The 19,990-nt window shown below is 53.0% G+C and overlaps 1 protein-coding gene across 2 annotated transcripts in view; it reads right to left on the reverse strand.

The window, feature by feature from the left end:
- MAPRE3 (microtubule associated protein RP/EB family member 3) overlaps positions 1 to 17,643 on the reverse strand; it is a 73,719-nt gene extending 56,076 nt beyond the window's left edge. Inside the window, exon 1 of one of the 2 annotated variants that reach the window (XM_073335453.1) lies at positions 17,562 to 17,643. The gene's annotated coding sequence lies outside the window, so the exon portion shown is untranslated. The remainder of the gene's footprint in view (positions 1 to 17,561) is intronic. The other variant, XM_073335451.1, reaches the window with a different exon arrangement.
- Positions 17,644 to 19,990: the final 2,347 nt, after the last annotated feature.

Genomic DNA, 19,990 nt, shown 5'->3' on the forward strand with positions numbered 1-19,990 from the left:
TTCGCGCTAACACAGAGCTCTTCCTCAGGTCTGGGAAAGGTGCTTCTCATGACACTCTGACCTCATCCATCTTGTCTCCATGAAATCAAGTGGAATTTTTCATTCCTTGCGCAATCCCTCTCAGTGCCCTTTTGGTAGTGTGCACGGGGGAGGCACTTCTCCGCACATCCACATGTGTGCAACAGGAGCTGAGGCTCAGTGTGCAATCAGGCAGGCCAGAGGGACAGCCCAACATCCACACAGAGCAGGGCCTTGGTTTAATGTTGCCTTCAAAATCTCACACACAATAAAACACAATACGCTCCAACTGATCTTCCTCTGGAGGAATGAAAGGTAGGAAGTCCAGGCATTTCAAACCCAGCATCCCTCCACAGATCCCAAAGTCCCCGGAAACAGCTCTCAGCTGCCAAGAAATCAGTATCAGAGGCCGACACAGAAACTGTCTCATGAACCAGAATCTGCCACTTCGGGAACAACACGTTTCACAAAACTCCAGGGTCTGGGCCAGATCCAGCCGCGCACGGGCAGGGCTGGATAGACTTTGTTACCTGCCGCCAGAGAAAGCACTGCATGGGGCTCGACAAGGGTGCGCCTTCAACAAAAGCGCAGGGAGTGGGAGCCAGTAAAAACAAATCAGGACAACGAATCTGGATTCTGCCCAGCACAGTGGAAGAGCTCCAAGGTGGGATGAATCTGGGGCTTAAATTGGTGACAAGCTTGCTCTGCCGATGTAAAAGGTACAACAGAAAAAGCAATTCAGTTATTTCTGGCCTGCCATCCAGCCAGCACTTAGGATCATATCCGCATCCCTCACAAGACAAACACATCCCGTAATGGCCCTGCCTAGCATTATTCCACATGGCTGGGATTTTTCCCTGGAACATGGAATGGGATAATCTTGTTTAAGTAACCTTAATACACACTCCACTTTAAGGAGATGGATCCATTTCTGGGAAAAGCACACAGACTGGCAGGCTGCAATGAAAGCTAGCCCAGCCCAGTGTCCTTCTCTGCCACCCATGAAAGCAGACACAGATGGTTACTCGTATAAGCACCAACATTCCCTATAAAGGCAATATTCCCCATTTATCTCTGTGTCTGAAACTGACAAATGTACCCAAACCCATTACACTCCCGTTTCCACACGCTCCCCTTACCAGAGTCGGAAAAACCAACACAGGAAATACGTGTCTCCCCTGACTCGTAGCTCTATTTGACTGAAGCCTGTAAAAAGATCCAAGGTCAAAGGCAGTGTGACTGGGTGTAGACCGCAGGGTCACGTGCATCTGTAATATTTTAGAGAACAGGCTATAAAACATTTTTCAATAGCACCCACTACTTGGCTTCAAGTTAATTCTCAGCCTCCAAGAGACAGCTTGAGGCCTGTATGTAGCACCCACGGCTACCTCAGCACTAGGCACGCTGCTCGCATTTAACGGAAGACAACTAAACAGTCTGCACCAATCCCAAACAAGAGCGTTTGTAAAACAAGCTGTGTGCGAACTCTCCCGATACAAGGATCAGAGGTGTGCAGCCCTTCCCTTCCCCAACGTTATGGTGATGCTTGGACCATTACTGAAGGCTTCCCCTGCAACAGTCACTGCAGGCTTTTTTTAAAAAGTTCAGGATGTTTTAAAAAATCTGCTATTACACCCCTGGATGGCACGAGCTGGACGCTGCTTGGGACAGGCAGACTGAGTGCTGTCAGTCACAACACGACCGCAGTCCCTCGGAGGAAGGCCAGATGCATTTACAAGCAAGCCTGTCTCTCACAAGCCCTTTGGGACCGAGGAGGGTCACAGAATCCCAGCACTAAGGTGTCCATGTCCACCTTGCGGCCTCCTCCCTTGCCCAGCTGCTCAGGTCCTGGCCCTGGTGAAAGACAGCATGCCCCGGGTGAAGAACCGCAGGTGGCTAGGCTGCTTTCACCGCCCCACGCTCCCTGCGGCGCCATTCCCAAGTGCCACGTCCAGTGAGAGCAAACAGCTGCCGACGCCAGTCGGGCACGCTGCACCAGGCAGCTTCTTGCGAAATGAGCCTTCTGGAGCTGGGCTTTGAATCTGCCAAGATCCATCCTCCCCCACACATGTTGTTCTGACCACGTCTCCCCAGTCAGCCTATGTCCTGGCATCCCAGCTCACACCACATTTGGTTCAAGTTTCTCCTCACTTGCAGTGTTCTCCATAGGGCAGCTCTGCCTGCCTCTGCCATCCTCCTGCTGCGGGTGCCTCTGCAGCACTTCTCTCCCGACTGCTCACTTTGTCTCTTCCAGAACCCATACCTGCCTTCACGCAGCCCCATTCATTGGCACAGTAGCCACCCCAGCTCCCCCTTCACACCCCGCAAAATCAGTGTTTTTGCTAGAGCTTGGCTCTGTCTTCCATTAATGTGGTGCCCAGAACAGAGCACCATGTCCCAGGCGGGGTCTCAGCCCTGCTATATTTTGGCTTGCTAATCCTACTGGCTGTGCGGCTGGTGCTGCACAAAATAGAGCAGGTGACAATCCCTGCCCCCAAGAGCTCACAGACAAAACAATCGTGACCAGAGGCTGGGGCCAGGGGTTGGAGGACAAGTGTGACAACAGCTCTTATTGAGGGCACACACCACGGAAGAAGCGACTCTCACAAGTGGTTTGAAGCAAGAAAGGTTTCAGAGTAGCAGCCGTGTTAGTCTGTATTCGCAAAAAGAACAGGAGGACTTCTACCACCTTAGAGACTAACAAATTTATTTGAGCATAAGCTTTCATGAGCTACAGCTCACTTCATCGGATGCATACAGTGGAAAATACAGTGGGGAGATTTATATACATAGAGAACATGAAACAATGGATGTTACCATACACACTGTAAGGAGAGTGATCACTTAAGGTGAGCTATTACCAGCAGGAGAGTGGGGGAGTAAGGGGGTGGAGAAACCTTTTGTAGTGATAATCAAGGTGGGCCATTTGCAGCAGTTGACAAGAACGCCTGAGGAACAGTGGGGGTTGCGGGGGGGAGGGGGGGGAATAAGCATGGGGAAATACTTTTACTTTGTGTAATGACACATCCACTCCCAGTCTTATTCAAGCCTAAGTTAATTGTATCCAGTTTGCAAATTAATTCCAATTCAGCAGTCTCTTGTTGGAGTCTGTTTTTGAAGTTTTTTTGTTGAAAAATTGCCACTTTTAGGTCTGTAATCGAGTGACCAAAGGGACTGAAGTGTTCTCCGACTGGTTTTTGAATGTTATAATTCTTGACGTCAGATTTGTGTCCATTGATTCTTTTACGTAGAGACTGTCCGGTTTGGCCAATGTACATGGCAGAGGGGCATTGCTGGCCCATGATGGCATCTATCACATTGGTGGATGTGCAGGTGAACGAGCCTCTGATAGTGTGGCTGATGTTACTAGGCCCTGTGATGGTGTCCCCTGAATAGATATGTGGGCACAGTTGGCAATGGGCTTTGTTGCAAGGATAGGTTCCTGGGTTAGTGTTTTTGTTGTGTGGTGTGTGGTTGCTGGTGAGTATTCGCTTCAGGTTGGGGGGCTGTCTGTAAGCAAGGACTGGCCTGTCTCCCAAGATCTGTGAGAGTGATGGGTCATCCTTCAGGATAGGTTGTAGATCCTTGATGATGCGTTGGAGAGGTTTTAGTTGGGGGGCTGAAGGTGACGGCTAGTGGCGTTCTGTTATTATCTTTGTTGGGCCTGTCCTGTAGTAGGTGACTTCTAGGTACTCTCCTGGCTCTGTCAATCAGTTTCTTCACTTCAGCAGGTGGGTACTGTAGTTGTAAGAATGCTTGATAGAGATCTTGTAGGGGTCTGTCTCTGTCTGAGGGGTTGGAGCAAATGCGGTTGTATCGTAGAGCTTGGCTGTAGACAATGGATCCTGTGGTGTGGTCTGGGTGAAAGCTGGAGGCATGAAGGTAGGAATAAGTAGTGCACCTTATGCACTATAAGATGGGTAGAAAGCTGGCTAGATTGTCGGGCTCAACGGGTAGTGATCAATGGCTCCATGTCTAGTTGGCAGCCGGTATCAAGTGGAGTGCCCCAAGGGTCGGTCCTGGGGCCGGTTTTATTCAATATCTTCATAAATGATCAGGAGGATGGTGTGGATTGCACTCTCAGCAAATTTGCGGATGATACTAAACTGGGAGGAGTGACAGATACGCTGGAGGGGAGGGATAGGATACAGAAGGACCTAGACAAATTGGAGGATTGGGCCAAAAGGAATCTGATGAGGTTCAATAAGGATAAGTGCAGGGTCCTGCACTTAGGACGGAAGAACCCAATGCACAGCTACAGACTAGGGACCGAATGGCTAGGCAGCAGTTCTGCAGAAAAGGACCTAGGGGTGACAGTGGACGAGAAGCTGGATATGAGTCAGCAGTGTGCCCTTGTTGCCAAGAAGGCCAATGGCATTTTGGGATGTATAAGTAGGGGCATAGCGAGCAGATCGAGGGACGTGATCGTTCCCCTCTATTCGACATTGGTGAGGCCTCATCTGGAGTACTGTGTCCAGTTTTGGGCCCCACACTTCAAGAAGGATGTGGATAAATTGGAGAGAGTCCAGCGAAGGGCAACAAAAATGATTAGGGGACTGGAACACATGAGGTATGAGGAGAGGCTGAGGGAGCTGGGATTGTTTAGCCTGCAGAAGAGAAGAACGAGGGGGGATTTGATAGCTGCTTTCAACTACCTGAAAGGGGGTTCCAAAGAGGATGGCTCTAGACTGTTCTCAATGGTAGCAGATGACAGAACGAGGAGTAATGGTCTCAAGTTGCAGTGGGGGAGGTTTAGATTGGATATTAGGAAAAACTTTTTCACTAAGAGGGTGGTGAAACACTGGAATGCGTTACCTAGGGAGGTGGTAGAATCTCCTTCCTTAGAGGTTTTTAAGGTCAGGCTTGACAAAGCCCTGGCTGGGATGATTTAACTAGGAATTGGTCCTGCTTTGAGCAGGGGGTTGGACTAGATGACCTTCTGGGGTCCCTTCCAACCCTGATATTCTATGATTCTATGAATAGCGGTCAGTAGGTTTCCGGTATAGGGTGGTGTTTATGTGACCATCGCTTATTAGCACTGTAGTGTCCAGGAAGTGGATCTCTTGTGTGGACTGGTCCAGGCTGAGGTTGATGGTGGGATTATCGCTTGACTATCACTACAAAAGGTTCCCCCCCCACCACTCTCCTGCTGATAATAGCTCATCTTAAGTGATCACTCTCGTTACAGTGTGTATGGTAACACCCATTGTTTCATGTTCTCTATGTATATAAATCTCTTCACTGTATTTTCCACTGAATGCATCCGATGAAGTGAGCTGTAGCTCACGATAGCTTATGCTCAAATAAATTTGTTAGTCTCTAAGGTGCCACTGGTACTCCTTTTCTTGAAGCAGGAAAGGGTGTTTGGCTTACACCCTCTCGGAGCTCAGGAATAAGGAATGGGAGGAAGACACACAGAGCAGTGAGGGAGGCAGGGGAATACTGAGCAAGGGTGTGGAGAGACTCCGGCTCCTGCCACAGTCCCAGAGTAGATGATCTGGGAAACTGATCACCAACAAAACCATTAGGGGGTGACATTTAAATGGGCTTCAGGAACCTCACGGATGTGAATCGGCAAATCCCCACCTCCACAAAGCTACCTGAAAAGGAAAACACGGGGGAGTGTTCACAATGTACACACGTGACCTGAAAGTCCAAGCCCCTCTTTCCCTCAAAATAATCTTCTTTGGTTTTTTTAAAAGGTGTAGCTCTCAGCACCTACCTCCGGTGTGCTGGTCAGCCAGTATACCTGGGACATGCCCAGAGCCTGGAATCTGAGCAGCGGAAAGGAGAAGAGATTTAGTCAGACTGTTTTCTTGTTTGTTTTTGTTAACACCTATTTAACTCAAATTCCTGCCAAATGCATGGGAGAGAAGAGCATTTTGTTAAAGATTCAATACACCCACTCCTCCGATTGCGGGCTCAGACAGATGACAAGACTTGGTATTTCTAGATCAAAGCCAAGCACAATTAAATGTTCAGACCTGCAGGGACTTGCTGGATCAGTAAAGCATCAAGCCCCAGCTCACCATGAGATGGGGAGAAGGAAGAACCGAGACCCGAGACACAGGCAGGAGCAGCACTGTGCAAAGCCTGCCACGTGTGATGCTATTTTTACATAGTCACTTCTCTGCCCATGAGCACCTTGAAGGAAAGCAGCACTCTAGACACAAAGGAAATTAAGGAACACCAGGAAAAGCAAATGTCGAAGCATGTCAAGAGCAGAGGGAATTTGCAAAGGTCACTTTCGTTTTTCAAAGCAAAGATGGATTTTCCCAGACCTGCTGCGGAGGCCATCAGGGAAAGATGTCCAAAGGTCTCAACAATCTCTTCTCACTCCCAGCATTCTATTCTGAAACTGACCACAAAAGCTTCCTCACCAGAAATGCTTGCAAGGCAAAGCTAGAATTTAGCTTCCATGGCATTTTAATTGTTGAACTGCTGAATGTTGTTTAATTAATGACCAATTGTTAAACAATGCTTGGATATGTTTTTATTCAGAGAATCACTGCACAGTCCTGACCTCTTTCCACAAGAGTCTCTGGAGGTTATTGGCCCAACTCCTAATGAAGATCCCCAATTAGACAAAGACGACAAAACAACTGCAAATACCTCCTGTATAATAAAAGCAAATGTCAAAAATGTTACACATGCAGTTTTAAACAAACAGAGTCTAGCCAAAAAAAAAAGCAGGAGGAGAATTAAATCAGTCACAACGTTGGACTTGTTTATTCAGTGTTAAAGGCAAAACAGCAAGGACTGCTGCCAAAACCTCATTATCAACTTTTCATCCTGGTTGTTACTTGCTCTGAATGATTTTCCACCAGAATCTGGGCAATCAGTGAGTGGATAACCTGTGGCAATTAACCAAGGAAAAAGCCTAAAGACCATGCCAACATTTCCCCTCCAAACATAACTAAACAGTACAGATTACAGCCGAGCAAGATAGTACTTCGGGAGGTTTGCTTATGCATGTATGAGCGGGAATCAGTTTCATATTTCAGCCCTAACCCTGCTTGCTGTAGCACGCCAACAAACTCACTCCAAAAAAAGAACAGGAGGACTTGTGGCACCTTAGAGACTAACATTTATTTGAGCGTAAGCTTTCGTGAGCTACAGTAAGCTGTGATCTCAGTGACTTTGCATGTTTCTCCTGACTTGTCACAGAGGTGAACAAACAAACAGGAGCTGGGCTGGCCCCATCCCACTCCAGAGTAACCACGCAGTAACACCTGCCAGGAGGAATCATTAACTACAAAGGCTTACAGCAGGTCTTCTGTTCTAGGAGGGGGGACAGGGGGGCGAACACCTGAGGGCCATATCGGGGAATGGAAATTGTACGGAGGGCCATGAATGCTCACAAAATTGAGGTTGGGGTGCGGGAGGGGCTGGGGATGAGAGGCTTGGGGATCAGGAGAGTGCTCCATGCTGGGATCGAGAGGGTTGGAGAGCAGGAGGGGGATCAGACCTGGGGTTGGGGAGAGGCTCAGGGGTGCAGGCTCCAAGCGGCACTTACCTCAAGGGACTCCCGGAAGCAGACCCCTGTCCCTTCTCCGGCTCCTACATGTGGAGCAGACCCCTGTCCCTTCTCCGGCTCCTACATGTGGAGCAGACCCCTACCCTCGGAGCGGGGTGATGCGGCTGCTTCCAGGAGCCACGTGGTGCAGCTCCTGACCTGGCGCCCCGGCTGGATCCCAGGGCAGGGCGGGTCCCAGACCCTGCTCCCCAGTGGGAGCTCACAGGCCAGCTTAAAACAGCTCGCAGGCTGGATCTGGCCCATGGGCCGTAGTTTGCCCACCCCTGTTCTAGGACCATCTCTATGCTGCTTGTTAAAATTACAAGTAAACAAAGATTGGGAAGTCAGATGAATTAGCCTGTACAGTTAGGGTGGCCAGAAGTCAGACCAGGGTGGAACAGTGACTAGAAAACCAGGAGGAATTGTTTTGATGCCCACATGCTTAATCCCCATTGGCAAGATTCCTGCTCACCTGCCAGAGCTGAGAATTCCTGTATCCTGTCCCAGGGCTTGCACAGATGCTCTCAATGTCCTTCCAATGGGTCCTCTCTCCTGCCTGCGAGGGTGTTGGTAAGGTGCCTCGCACCAAGGTATCTAAGCACCTCCAGACTATCACTGAGATGAGACAGCGTGAGCACAAATATATAGAAGTGCATCCCCACCTGACTCTACTGGCTCTCCATTCACACCTGCCTTTTAAACCCTTACAGTGACCATCTCAGACATTGTTTCTCTCTACTCTTCTACCAGCTGTCTCCTCCAGCCCTTCATACACCCCAGCTACTGTTGGTGCAAGAGCTTTCTCCTCTGAAGCTTTGAACTGCCTCACTTACTCTCTCCCACCACAGATTTTCTTGCTCATTTCAACCCTCAGCTGAAAACCCCTCTCTTTTCTCCCTTCACTCCCCTCCCTCCCTCCCACATAACGCCAGTGTTTGTGTGAAGATGCTGTACATAACAACGGAGTGCTCTGTGCCAGCGGGACATATCAACACATGACATCAGTCTTCCCTCCTGGGCAACAGGCTCTTGTACCAAGGGTTTTCTTTATAGATCAGTCTGAGATCAGCCTTCCCTACCTGAATATATCCCGGGGCACAGGAACCGGAGCAGCCTCGAGGCCCGTCTCTGACCAGATGCTTCAGAGAAAGGTGTAAGAAAGCTGTAGTAAGATTTGGGATAAGCTGCCCCCCTATTATGTCTCCCCCAGAAACACAGGAGTTGCCAGACAGAAATTTCCGATTTCCCTTCTCCAGACCATTCATCGTGTTATTAGTATCATCAGCATAGCATCTCCGCGGTTTTGTATTACTGTAGCACCTAGGGGCCCTACTCACAGAGCAGGACCACTTCGTATCAGGCACTGGACAAATACAGAGCAAAAAGATGGGCCCTGCCCCAAGGAGCTGACACTGTAAGTACCAGATAAGAGACACCGGAGGGAGACAGACAGACAGATGGGGGAGCACAAGGAAACAGTGAGACAATATTGGTCAGCACAGTACTTTTATCACATCCCCCCTCGTTCATCTCCTTTCCAAGGTAACAATCCCCGAGGTTTTTTCCAATCCTTTCATCATTCTTATCCCTCTTCTCTGAGCCCCGTCTAGTCTGCAGGACCCTGTGTGTGACGGGCTGTTCGCACGCACAGCACAAATGCATTAATACAGCCTTTATCCTCCATCTTGTTCCTTATGCCGCCTGACACCTTGCTTGCTCTTTTTCCCACAGTCACAATTTAAGCAAACATTTTCAAGGGCACCCAGGTCCCTTGCCTGAGCTGATTGTTAATTTAGAACCCTGTAATGTATGAGCAGCTTCAGTTTCTCTCCGCTATGAATTTATTTGCATTAATCTTCATTAAAGTGCATTTGCCATCATGTTGCCCATTCACCTAGAATCATAGAAGGTCAGGGTTGGAAGAGATCCCAGGAGATCATCTAGTCCAACCCCCTGCTCAAAGCAGGACCAACCCCAACTAAATCATCCCAGCCAAGGCTTTGTCAAGCTGGGCCTTTAAAACCTCTAAGGATGGAGATTCTACCACCTCCCTAGGTGACCCACTCCAGTGCTTCACCACCCTCCTAGTGAAATAGTTTTTCCTAATATCCCACCTAGACCTCCCTCACTGCAACTTGAGACCATTGCTCCTTGTTCTGTCATCTGCCACCACCGAGAACAGCAGAGATCCATCCTCTTTGGAACCCCCTTCAGGTAGTTGAAAGCAGCTATCAAATCCCCCCCACACTTCTCTTCTAAGACTAAATAATCCCAGTTCCCTCAGCCTCTCCTCGTAAGTTATGTGCCCCAATCCCCTAACCATTGCCCTCAGCTGGATTCTCTCCAATTTGTCCACATCCCTTCTGTGGTGGGGGGACCAAAACTGGACCCAATCCTCCAGATGTGGCCTCACCAGTGCCGAATAGAGGGGAATAATCACTTCCCTCAATCTGCTGGCAGTGCTCCTACTAATGCAGCCCAAAGTGCCATTAGCCTTCTTGGCAACAAGGGCACACTGCTGACTCATCTCCAGCTTCTCATCCACTGTAATCCCCTAGGTCCTTTTCTGCAGAACTGCTGCCGAGCCATTCGGTCCCTAGTCTGTAGCGGTGCATGGGATTCTTCCGTCCTAAGTGCAGGACTCTGCACTTGTCCTTGTTGAACCTCATCAGATTTCTTTTGGCCCAATCCTCCAATTTGTCTAGGGCCCTCTGTATCGTATCCCTACCCTCCAGCGTATCTACCTCTCCCCTCAGCTTAATGTAATCTGCAAACTTGCTGAGGGTGCAATCCACGCCATCCTCCAGATCATTAATGAAGATGTTGAACAAAACGAGCCCCAGGACCGACCCTTGGGGCACTCCGCTTGATACCGGCTGCCAACTAGACATCAAGTCGTTGACGTCTGGTTGGCAGCCTAGTTAGATCTCACCTTCTTGTCAACTGTCTAAATGGGCCAGCTTAATTATCACTACAAAAGTTTTTTATTTTTCTCCTGCTGATAATAGCTCATCTTAACTAATTAGCCTCTCACAGTTTGTATGGCAACTTCCACCTTCTCTGTACGTGTATATATATATCTTCTTACTATATGTTCCATTTTATGCATCCGATGAAGTGGGCTGTAGCTCACGAAAGCTTATGCTCTAATAAATTTGTTAGTCTCTAAGGTGCCACAAGTACTCCTGTTCTTTTTGAGGATACAGACTAGCACCGCTGCTCCTCTGAAACCTGGAATTACTCACAGTCCTCTGGTCTTTAATAAACTTAGTACCATCTATCAGAGAGTCCATGCAGAAAACTGATGACTCTGAACAACACCCCACAGGTTTCACTTAGTGACTATGTTCTTGGACTCGCCTTCTCAAACATAATTACGCTACACAATATCCTCTGAAATATTAATGTCGAGTGCATTCTGATCACGCTTACCTTCCACTGGTTCTGAAGCAAACTAACACAGCCTTGCAGGGCAGGCAGAAAAAGAGACAGCAAAGTCTGCTCACTGGCCCTGGCAAAGAGGGTAACGGGAAAGAAACAATCCCACTCAGGCAGGCGGAGAGATCACTGCAAAGTGGAGTAATTCCTCCACACTTTCAGAGCACAGTTGGTGCCCCGCTGTCTTTACTGGCCAGATTTACAAGAAGTCTAAAGCTGGTGAGAAATTTCTTGGAAGCAAGACCCCCCGGCTCACACACACGCCCATTGGCTTGGAATCACAGGATCTCACATTCCCAGCAGGTATCTCATTGTTTTTCATGGGCTTCAGACAGAACGGTGTTCCCATCTGAATACATAAGAACGGCCATACTGGGTCCAGACCAAAGGTCCATCTAGCCCTGTATCCTGTCTTCTGACAGTGGCCAATGCCAGGTGCCCCAGAGGGAATGAACAGAACAAGGAATCATCAAGTGACCCATCCCCTGTTGCTCATTCCCAGCTTCTGGCAAACAGAGGCTACGGACACCATCCCTGCCCATCCTGGCTAATAGCCACTGATGGACCTATCCTCTGTGAACTTATCTAGTTCTTGTTTGAATCCTGTTCTAGTCTTGGCCTTCACAATATCCTCTGGCAAGGAGTTCCACAGGTTGACTGTGCGTTGTGTGAAGAAATACTTCCTTTTGTTTGTTTTGAACCTGCTGCCTATTAATTTCATTTGGTGGCCCCTAGTTCTTGTGTTATGAGAAGGAGTAAATAACACTTCCTTACTTACTTTCTCCACACCAGTCAATATGTAAAGTTCCTTGCTGTCAGACCTGCGAGGGAGAACTGAAACCAAGACAGTGCCGCACTGAACCTTTCTCAGGGCTTGGGCCAGCAGAACCCCCTGAGGAAGGAGAGGGGCAGCCCTAAACATTCAGGTCTCCCCTTGGTTTCTCAGTTCTCCTTGCGGGCAGTGAAATGGCCAGGAAGCTGCTGGGTGCTCAGCATTCTGGGAGCCGAGCCCCTGACCGAGGTGCCCAAGCAGGCCATTAGGCTCCTACATTTTAAGAAGGGGGAGCACAAGGAAATGGTGAGACAACATTGGCTATGATTTTTCCTGCCATGGTGAGAAAATAGCCAATAGAGAGGAGGCCACAAGTTGCCACTTCAACTAGCTCCCGTGGGCCCTAATCCCCCATTGGGATGGGATCAATGCATAACTACTCGAACTAAAATCTTCATGGACAGTTATCCAAATGGCTATTTCTTCCCTAAGAGATGGAACAGTTCCAAGCAAATACACACTTGGCAGCACAGCAGGTAAACAGATAGGCAGGCAGAGATTTGCCATCATCCCAAGGTAAGGTCGGAGGTCGTCTTCTACAGTAAAAACAGCAGCCAGATTGAGAGACAGCAGCCATGAGCTAAGTTGCAGAGAGTCAAAGCCTCACCTTCCATTTATTGCACCAAAACTGTACTGTGGGGTGTTCAGAAGGCTCCTGTCCGAACAGTGCCCACCACCACCAGATACAGAAACAGAGCTTAAGATGGCTAAAGAAAACTTGGTTTGACAACATCCTGCCTGGCAAGGAACCACTTCTCAACAGCTGTGTGTGAAATCCCTACTTCTATTGTTTTGCCTTTATAGTCCCTACTTCTCAATTGTTTATCTGTAGGGTCTCTGTCTGGTTCTTTGATCGGTTCTGCCTGTTGCATAACTAATTCTGTAAGGTGTAAATCAGCTAAGGTGGTGGGGTCTGATTGGGTAAAGAATGGCTTTTCATAATGGGCTAGGATGGGTGAAAAATACTGTCTGGCAGGACTTTAGTTTACAACGACTGGTGAAGGTAGAGCTAAGCAGGACTCAAGTCTCACTATACAAACTGAGGTCCAAAAGGAAGTACTTTGGAACCTAACTCCAGGACTCAGCCCCAAGATCAGAGCTGCCAGACCTCAACACCCTGCCAATCATACTGTGCAGAAGCTGGAGCCCTCCGACAACCTGATCCTGACTGGCCAGCAGGAAAACCTCGTCTGCCTTATGGGGTGTGGTGAGCATTGTATGCTTAGCGTGAGCATTCTGTTTTGGTAACTGATAATTAATAGAGATGTGTTAGGCTCTTTCACTGGTAAAAGGCCCAGCAAACCCACAGAAGATTACATCCTGAGCCCTAGGAACTGGGTAAGGATAGGTGCCTTTCACCCCAAGCCCGAGGGACTAGCTAAGGGTGGGGGTGCTTAAATTATCCGGGTGACCCCTTCAGTGCACGGAAGGGTACAGGTGGGTGCCCTAGAGCGTACGGGTAGCACCACCTCTCCGCTCTGGCCCCTCAGCCCATCCAAAGTGCCACAAAAAGCCTGTTGCTCTGATCACACTATGCCCCCTCACCAGCTCTCTCTTTCTGCACTGAGTTCAGACATCCCATCCTCTTCTTCAAGACTATGCATCGTTCCCTCATCCAGTTCCCAGTGCACTCTGCCCACCCCTTTAACATTCCCTTCCCCTTCTCGCACTCATTCCTCCCCCTGTTTTCATGCTGCCCCTGGGCCTGGAACAGCCTCCGGCTCCTCCTGTCGTGTAGCCTCCACCCCAGCATGGTTCCCTGTTCTACGGTAGCTCCATAACACCAAGCAATGCTGATTCCCAGCTGTCCCAGCCTGTGACCCACAGCTGGTTTAGCTCCATCCATATAAGACTGGGCTGCTGCAGACAGGGAAAGCATCTCAGGCACCAAAAGGAGCAACAACCTCCTTGTCTACTGAGCACAACCCAATCATAGAATATAAGGGTTGGAAGGGACCTCAGGAGGTCATCTAGTCCAACCCCCTGCTCAAAGCAGGACCAATCCCCAATTAAATCATCCCAGCCAGGGCTTTGTCAAGCCTGACCTTAAAAACTTCTAAGAAAGGAGATTCCACCACCTCCCTAGGCAACGCATTCCAGTGTTTCACCACCCTCCTAGTGAAAAAGTTTTTCCTAATATCCAACCTAAACCTCCCCCACTGCAACTTGAGACCATTACTCCTCGTTCTGTCATCTGCTACCATTGAGAACAGTCTAGAACCATCCTCTCTGGAACCACCTCTCAGGTAGTTGAAAGCAGCTATCAAATCCCCCCTCAGTCTTCTCTTCTGCAGACTAAACAATCCCAGTTCCCTCAGCCTCTCCTCATAACTCATGTGTTCCAGACCCCTAATCATTTTTCTTGCCCTTCGCTGGACTCTCTCCAATTTATCCACATCCTTCTTGAAGTGTGGGGCCCAAAACTGGACACTGTACTCCAGATAGGCCTCACCAATGTCGAATAGAGGGGAACGATCACGTCCCTCAATCTGCTGGCTATGCCCCCACTTATACAGCCCAAAACGCCATTGGTCTTCTTGGCAACAAGGGCACACTGCTGACTTATATCTAGCTTCTCATCCACTGTCACCCCTCGGTCCTTTTCCGCAGAACTGCTGCCTAGCCATTTGGTCCCTAGTCTGTAGCGGTGCATTGGATTCTTCCGTCCTAAGTGCAGGACCCTGCACTTATTCTTGTTGAACCTCATCAGATTTCTTTTGGCCCAATCCTCCAATTTGTCTAGAGCCCTCTGTATCCTAACCCTACCTGCCACCGTATCTACCACTCCTCCCAGTTTAGTATCATCCGAAAATTTGCTGAGGGTGCAATCCACACCATCCTCCAGATCATTTATGAAGATATTGAACAAAACCGGCCCCAGGACCGACCTTTGGGGCACTCCACTTGATACCGGCTGCCAACTAGACATGGAGCCATTGATCACTACCCGTTGAGCCCGACAATCTAGCCAACTTTCTACCCACCTTATAGTGCATTCATCCAGCCCATACTTCTCTCGCCCATCGTCAGGGTGGTGCACAGTCTGGGGTCCTACTAGTCTCAACCCCCCTAACATCAAACAGCAGAGCTGGCAGGGACACTTTCCTCATCAGCTGCCAGGGGACTGCACCTGCTCCACTCCAGTGCACTATGCCTGCAATGACCCATGCCTGTCACCCATAGGCTCTACCTGGGGACGCATGTAAAGGCCATGGAGACATCTCACAGCTGGCAACCTTCTAGGCAGGGCCAAGGGGAGCACTTCACACCAGGGTGCTGTTCTGACTTCCCCCCATCCAATTCCAGACTTGGTTCAAGGTTTTGGACCTTAGGTTCAAAGGCCGTTATGTTTACTTCTGTGATCATGTTTCCACGTGCACACTGCTGCAGGGTCAGGATGTCACAGCACAGGGCTGTGGAATTCCCCACCCGCAGGGACCAGGAGGAGCCAGCATCTGACCATTTTAAGGCCTAGTACAAGACTCTTCTCTAAGCAGGCGACTGCTCAGTTAACAGAAGGGCCAAGCAAAGCTTCTCCAAGACTGATCCCACTGAGACAGAACCCTGATAATGGCGACAAGAGTTTGGTTTCTTTCCTAAGTGATCCTTCATTTTGCATGCGGTGACCAGGTGTTTCAGGGATGGCAGCATTAGAAATGCAGAGACCAGAGCTTTACTGATGACTCTCTCCTCTGTCCCTGCTGATCCCCATCACCAATAACCCTGTTATATCTGTAAGCTCCTCTGGGACCTGGCGTCTTTGTCTACAGCCCCATAAGCACAACCACTGCACCAAATACACTAGCATCTGCAGTAGCCCAGCTGGTTTAAGTTAGGAACTGCTCTTTACTCTTTCAGCCATATCTCAGAAAGGCCTCCTGAGTCAAGAGTGGATTTTAATTGCAAACATTCATATTCTATGGCCATTGTTCACCTGAACAGCCAGAGTGTTTAAGGGGTCACAATGACCAGTTCTGCAAAACCATCTTCTAGCACTTCCCATCACATCGCTAACCTGCCCCGTAATTTGTGCATTTCTCCCCCCACCACCACTGCTTCTCCAAAGGCAGGAGCACAAAGAAACGCTTTCTGCTGTTTGTCCAGATCTCTCTTCTCTGCGCTCACCAAGTCATTCCCCAGGGTTCCCAATACAATTCCACCACGCAATCTTCTGCTTCACAAACCACCGCAGAGCTACAGCCCTGACTTCAGATCTCCATGTGCCTCAGCTGGAGCAGATGGACTGGTCCATAGCCACCTTCATCTTTAGCTGGTGGCCATAAAGCCTACAGATCCCAGTATGCATTGCCCGACACCTATATGAGCTCTCAGAACAAAAAATCCCAAGCATGCTGGGACATGTAGTCTTAGTTGTCTGCTCCTCCATATTAAAGTTGAGGGTATCTGCAAGTTACACGCAGCCCTAGGGCTCTTGGCGAGTTGCAGTTGTAGCCCTTGGTAGGACAAGGGTCGGGGATCCCTGGTGTACGGGAAATTTGCATACAAAGCAATTTAGATTGGGTAAAATATCACAGAAACTAAGAGGCTGGCATCTGCTGGCTTTTCAGCTCTCTCTAGCTACTGGTAGCAGCAGGCCCTTTGGCGCGGTGAGCGAGTGTCTAGACGATTACTTTCTCGGAGGAGGTTTTCCCACTCATCCATACGGCACCGAATATGTTGACACTCAGTCTTGGAGTCCAAGGCTCTCATCTCAAAAGCATTACAGTGATCAGAGACTTTTCCGGCTCTGTTGCTGAGCGCGTCCACATCTGACAGCCTGGCCAGAGGCAGAGCCCAGTGGATCACGCCTGCGTTTATGTCAGGAACAAGAAGGATTTAATCCACCCCCAGCGGACGGACAGCTACCAAAAAAGCGACAGCTACACTGAAGCTTCAGTTCTGCCACAAAACTAAAAATACCATGGTGTGAGAGGTGGGAACAGGTGTGCTCAGGACACAGCCTGGAGGGGCTCAGGCCGCTCCCTGTCAGCTGGGTAACAGCAAGTTCGTTTCCCCGGCAGAGCTGGGAGATCCCGGGGGTCTGAGGAGCCACTCAGGGCGATTCCCACAACACCCAACACTGCACCCTGCAATCCGCGCCAGTCTCTCGCCCCCATCCACCCCAGCCCCTCACCCAGGCATCTCCTCCGGCAACGGGGCCCTGCCCCCAGCCCTAGGGCTCGGTCCCCCAGCTCCCCCGCCATGGGGCGCCCGGGCAGCGGGACCCCCCCAGATCCCCCCGCCGTGGGGCGCCCGGGCAGCGGGACCCCCCCAGATCCCCCCGCCGTGGGGCGCCCGGGCAGCGGGACCCCCCCGCCGTGGGGCGCCCGGGCAGCGGGACCCCCCCGCCGTGGGGCGCCCGGGCAGCGGGACCCCCCCGCCGTGGGGCGCCCGGGCAGCGGGACCCCCCCGCCGTGGGGCGCCCGGGCAGCGGGACCCCCCCGCCGTGGGGCGCCCGGGCAGCGGGACCCCCCCGCCGTGGGGCGCCCGGGCAGCGGGACCCCCCCGCCGTGGGGCGCCCGGGCAGCGGGACCCCCCCGCCGTGGGGCGCCCGGGCAGCGGGACCCCCCCGCCGTGGGGCGCCCGGGCAGCGGGACCCCCGCAGCTGTCAGGAAGGCAGGTAACACCCCCGCCGCCCCCAGCCGAGCCCAGCCCAGGCCCAGGCCCAGGCCCGGCAGGCTCGGGGGGCCCGGCGGGCCCGGGGGGCCGTGGGGGGGCCGTGGGGGGGCGCTGGGCCCGGCCCCGCCCCGCACTCACCGCGCTCGGGCCGCCGCTCGCTCCGGCCGCTGCTCTCGCTGCGTCTGCACCGAGCCGGGCTCTGCGGGAGGGGCCGCACCGCGCATGCGCCGCTGCCCCCCCTCCGGGGCCGGCCGCCCCCCCGGCCCGGAGCCATGGCAACCGCCGCCGCAGCGGCCGGGCCCCCCAACCCCGCCGCGCCTCCCATGGCCCCCCACATCGCCCCAGCCCCACCCCCCGCCCCCCACATCGCCCCCCACCGGCCCAGCCCCCCACATCGACCCTACTCCGTCCCCCCCACCCCCACATCGCCCCCACCCCATCCCCCACCACCCCTGCCCCCCACATCGCCCCCACTTCACCCCACCCCCCACCGTCCCTACCCCATCCTCCCGCCCCCCACATCGCCCCAGCCCCACGCCCCGCCCCCCACATCGCCCCTACCCCATCCCCCCCGCCCCCCACACTGCCCCCACCCCATCCCATCCCCCACCACCCCTGCCCCCGACATCGCCCCCACTTCACCCCATCCCCCACCGTCCCTACCCCATCCTCCCGCCCCCCACATCGCCCCAGCCCCACCCCCCGCCCCCCACATCGCCCCCACCCCATCCCCCCCGCCCCCCACACTGCCCCCACCCCATCCCATCCCCCACCACCCCTGCCCCCGACATCGCCCCCACTTCACCCCATCCCCCACCGTCCCTACCCCATCCTCCCGCCCCCCACATCGCCCCAGCCCCACCCCCCGCCCCCCACATCCCCCACCACCCCTGCCCCCCACATCGCCCCCACTTCACCCCACCCCCCACCGTCCCTACCCCATCCTCCCGCCCCCCACATCGCCCCAGCCCCACCCCCCGCCCCCAACATCGCCCCCCACACTCCCCACATCGCCCCCACCCCATCCCCCACCACCCCTGCCCCCCACATCGCCCCCACTTCACCCCACCCCCCACCGTCCCTACCCCATCCTCCCGCCCCCCACATCGCCCCAGCCCCACCCCCCGCCCCCCACATCGCCCCTACCCCATCCCCCCCGCCCCCCACACTGCCCCCACCCCATCCCATCCCCCACCACCCCTGCCCCCGACATCGCCCCCACTTCACCCCATCCCCCACCGTCCCTACCCCATCCTCCCGCCCCCCACATCGCCCCAGCCCCACCCCCCGCCCCCCACACTGCCCCCACCCCATCCCATCCCCCACCACCCCTGCCCCCGACATCGCCCCCACTTCACCCCATCCTCCCGCCCCCCACATCGCCCCAGCCCCACCCCCCGCCCCCAACATCGCCCCCCACACTCCCCACATCGCCCCTACCCCATCCCCCCCACCCCCCACATCGCCCCCACCCCATCCCCCACCACCCCTGCCCCCCACATCGCCCCCACTTCACCCCATCCCCCACCGTCCCTACCCCATCCTCCCGCCCCCCACATCGCCCCCCACCCCATGGGGCGATGCAGGAGCTTTCAAGCTGAGGGGAAGCGTGAAAACCAGCCTCCGATGCTAGTCATCAAGGTGGCAGCGAGAAAGGCAACCACCAGCGACTGGTGGTAGGGACTTCAGAAGGCAGCATGTTCCCCGAGAGCTCCTGGGGCAACCCCGAGACCCCCGGCAGAGCTAAGGGGCTGCGGAGAGACGCTACCATGACCCCCCTGCCATCACCCTTCAATGCATGGAGAGGCCCCACCCTAAGCAGCCAATGTCGAGTACGTGGCCCTGCCGCGGCTGCACTTAGGCAAGGCCACCCAGCGGGATGCGGCCAGAACCCAGGACCTCCTGCTGCTCGCTGCTGCTGCCCCGCTCCGGCCGGTGGGTCCCACCCACGCGTTCTGAAGGAGCCGAGTCCCCGCTCCAGCTCTGTCTTCAGCTCAATGACACCAGGGATGCGTTCGGCCCATGAAATCTAGCCTTCAGCAGCAACTGTCCCTGGGGCTTGGAGGGCAGCCAATGCAGCACTCCTGTTTATTAACAGAAGGGAACGAAGCGTGAGACCAGCAATGAGCTTGGCTCCTGTACCACAGATTCTGGAGAGGAAGAAGAACCTCTAGGCCCGCAGAGGGCAGGGCAGGGTTTCCCCTTCACATCTCTGTATTCTCCAGGGCTTTGTCTGATCTCACCTCCCATGGTCCAAGCAATGGGGTTTCCACTCCAGTCTGGGAGACTGTTCCACAGCCCGAGAGGTCTCCCTGCTGCTGGGAAAGGTTTCACAAATGCCAGACGAATGTTTCCCATGCTCAGCCTTGTCATGTCCCGACACACTGGCACTGACTCCTGTGTCATAAACAGCCAGGAGCTTACAGGACATGGGAACTGGCGTCCAAAGGCAGAGAGGTGGTGACTCTGGGGGAAGAGGGTGAGGAAGGAGAGACTGCAGGAAGAAGCTGCAGAGGGAGGAGGAGAGAGGCACAGGGAGGACAAGGAGCAGGAGATTGTTCCCACTG

This window comes from Lepidochelys kempii, chromosome 3 (assembly GCF_965140265.1).
Source record: "Lepidochelys kempii isolate rLepKem1 chromosome 3, rLepKem1.hap2, whole genome shotgun sequence".
Classification (NCBI taxonomy): Eukaryota; Metazoa; Chordata; order Testudines; family Cheloniidae; genus Lepidochelys; species Lepidochelys kempii.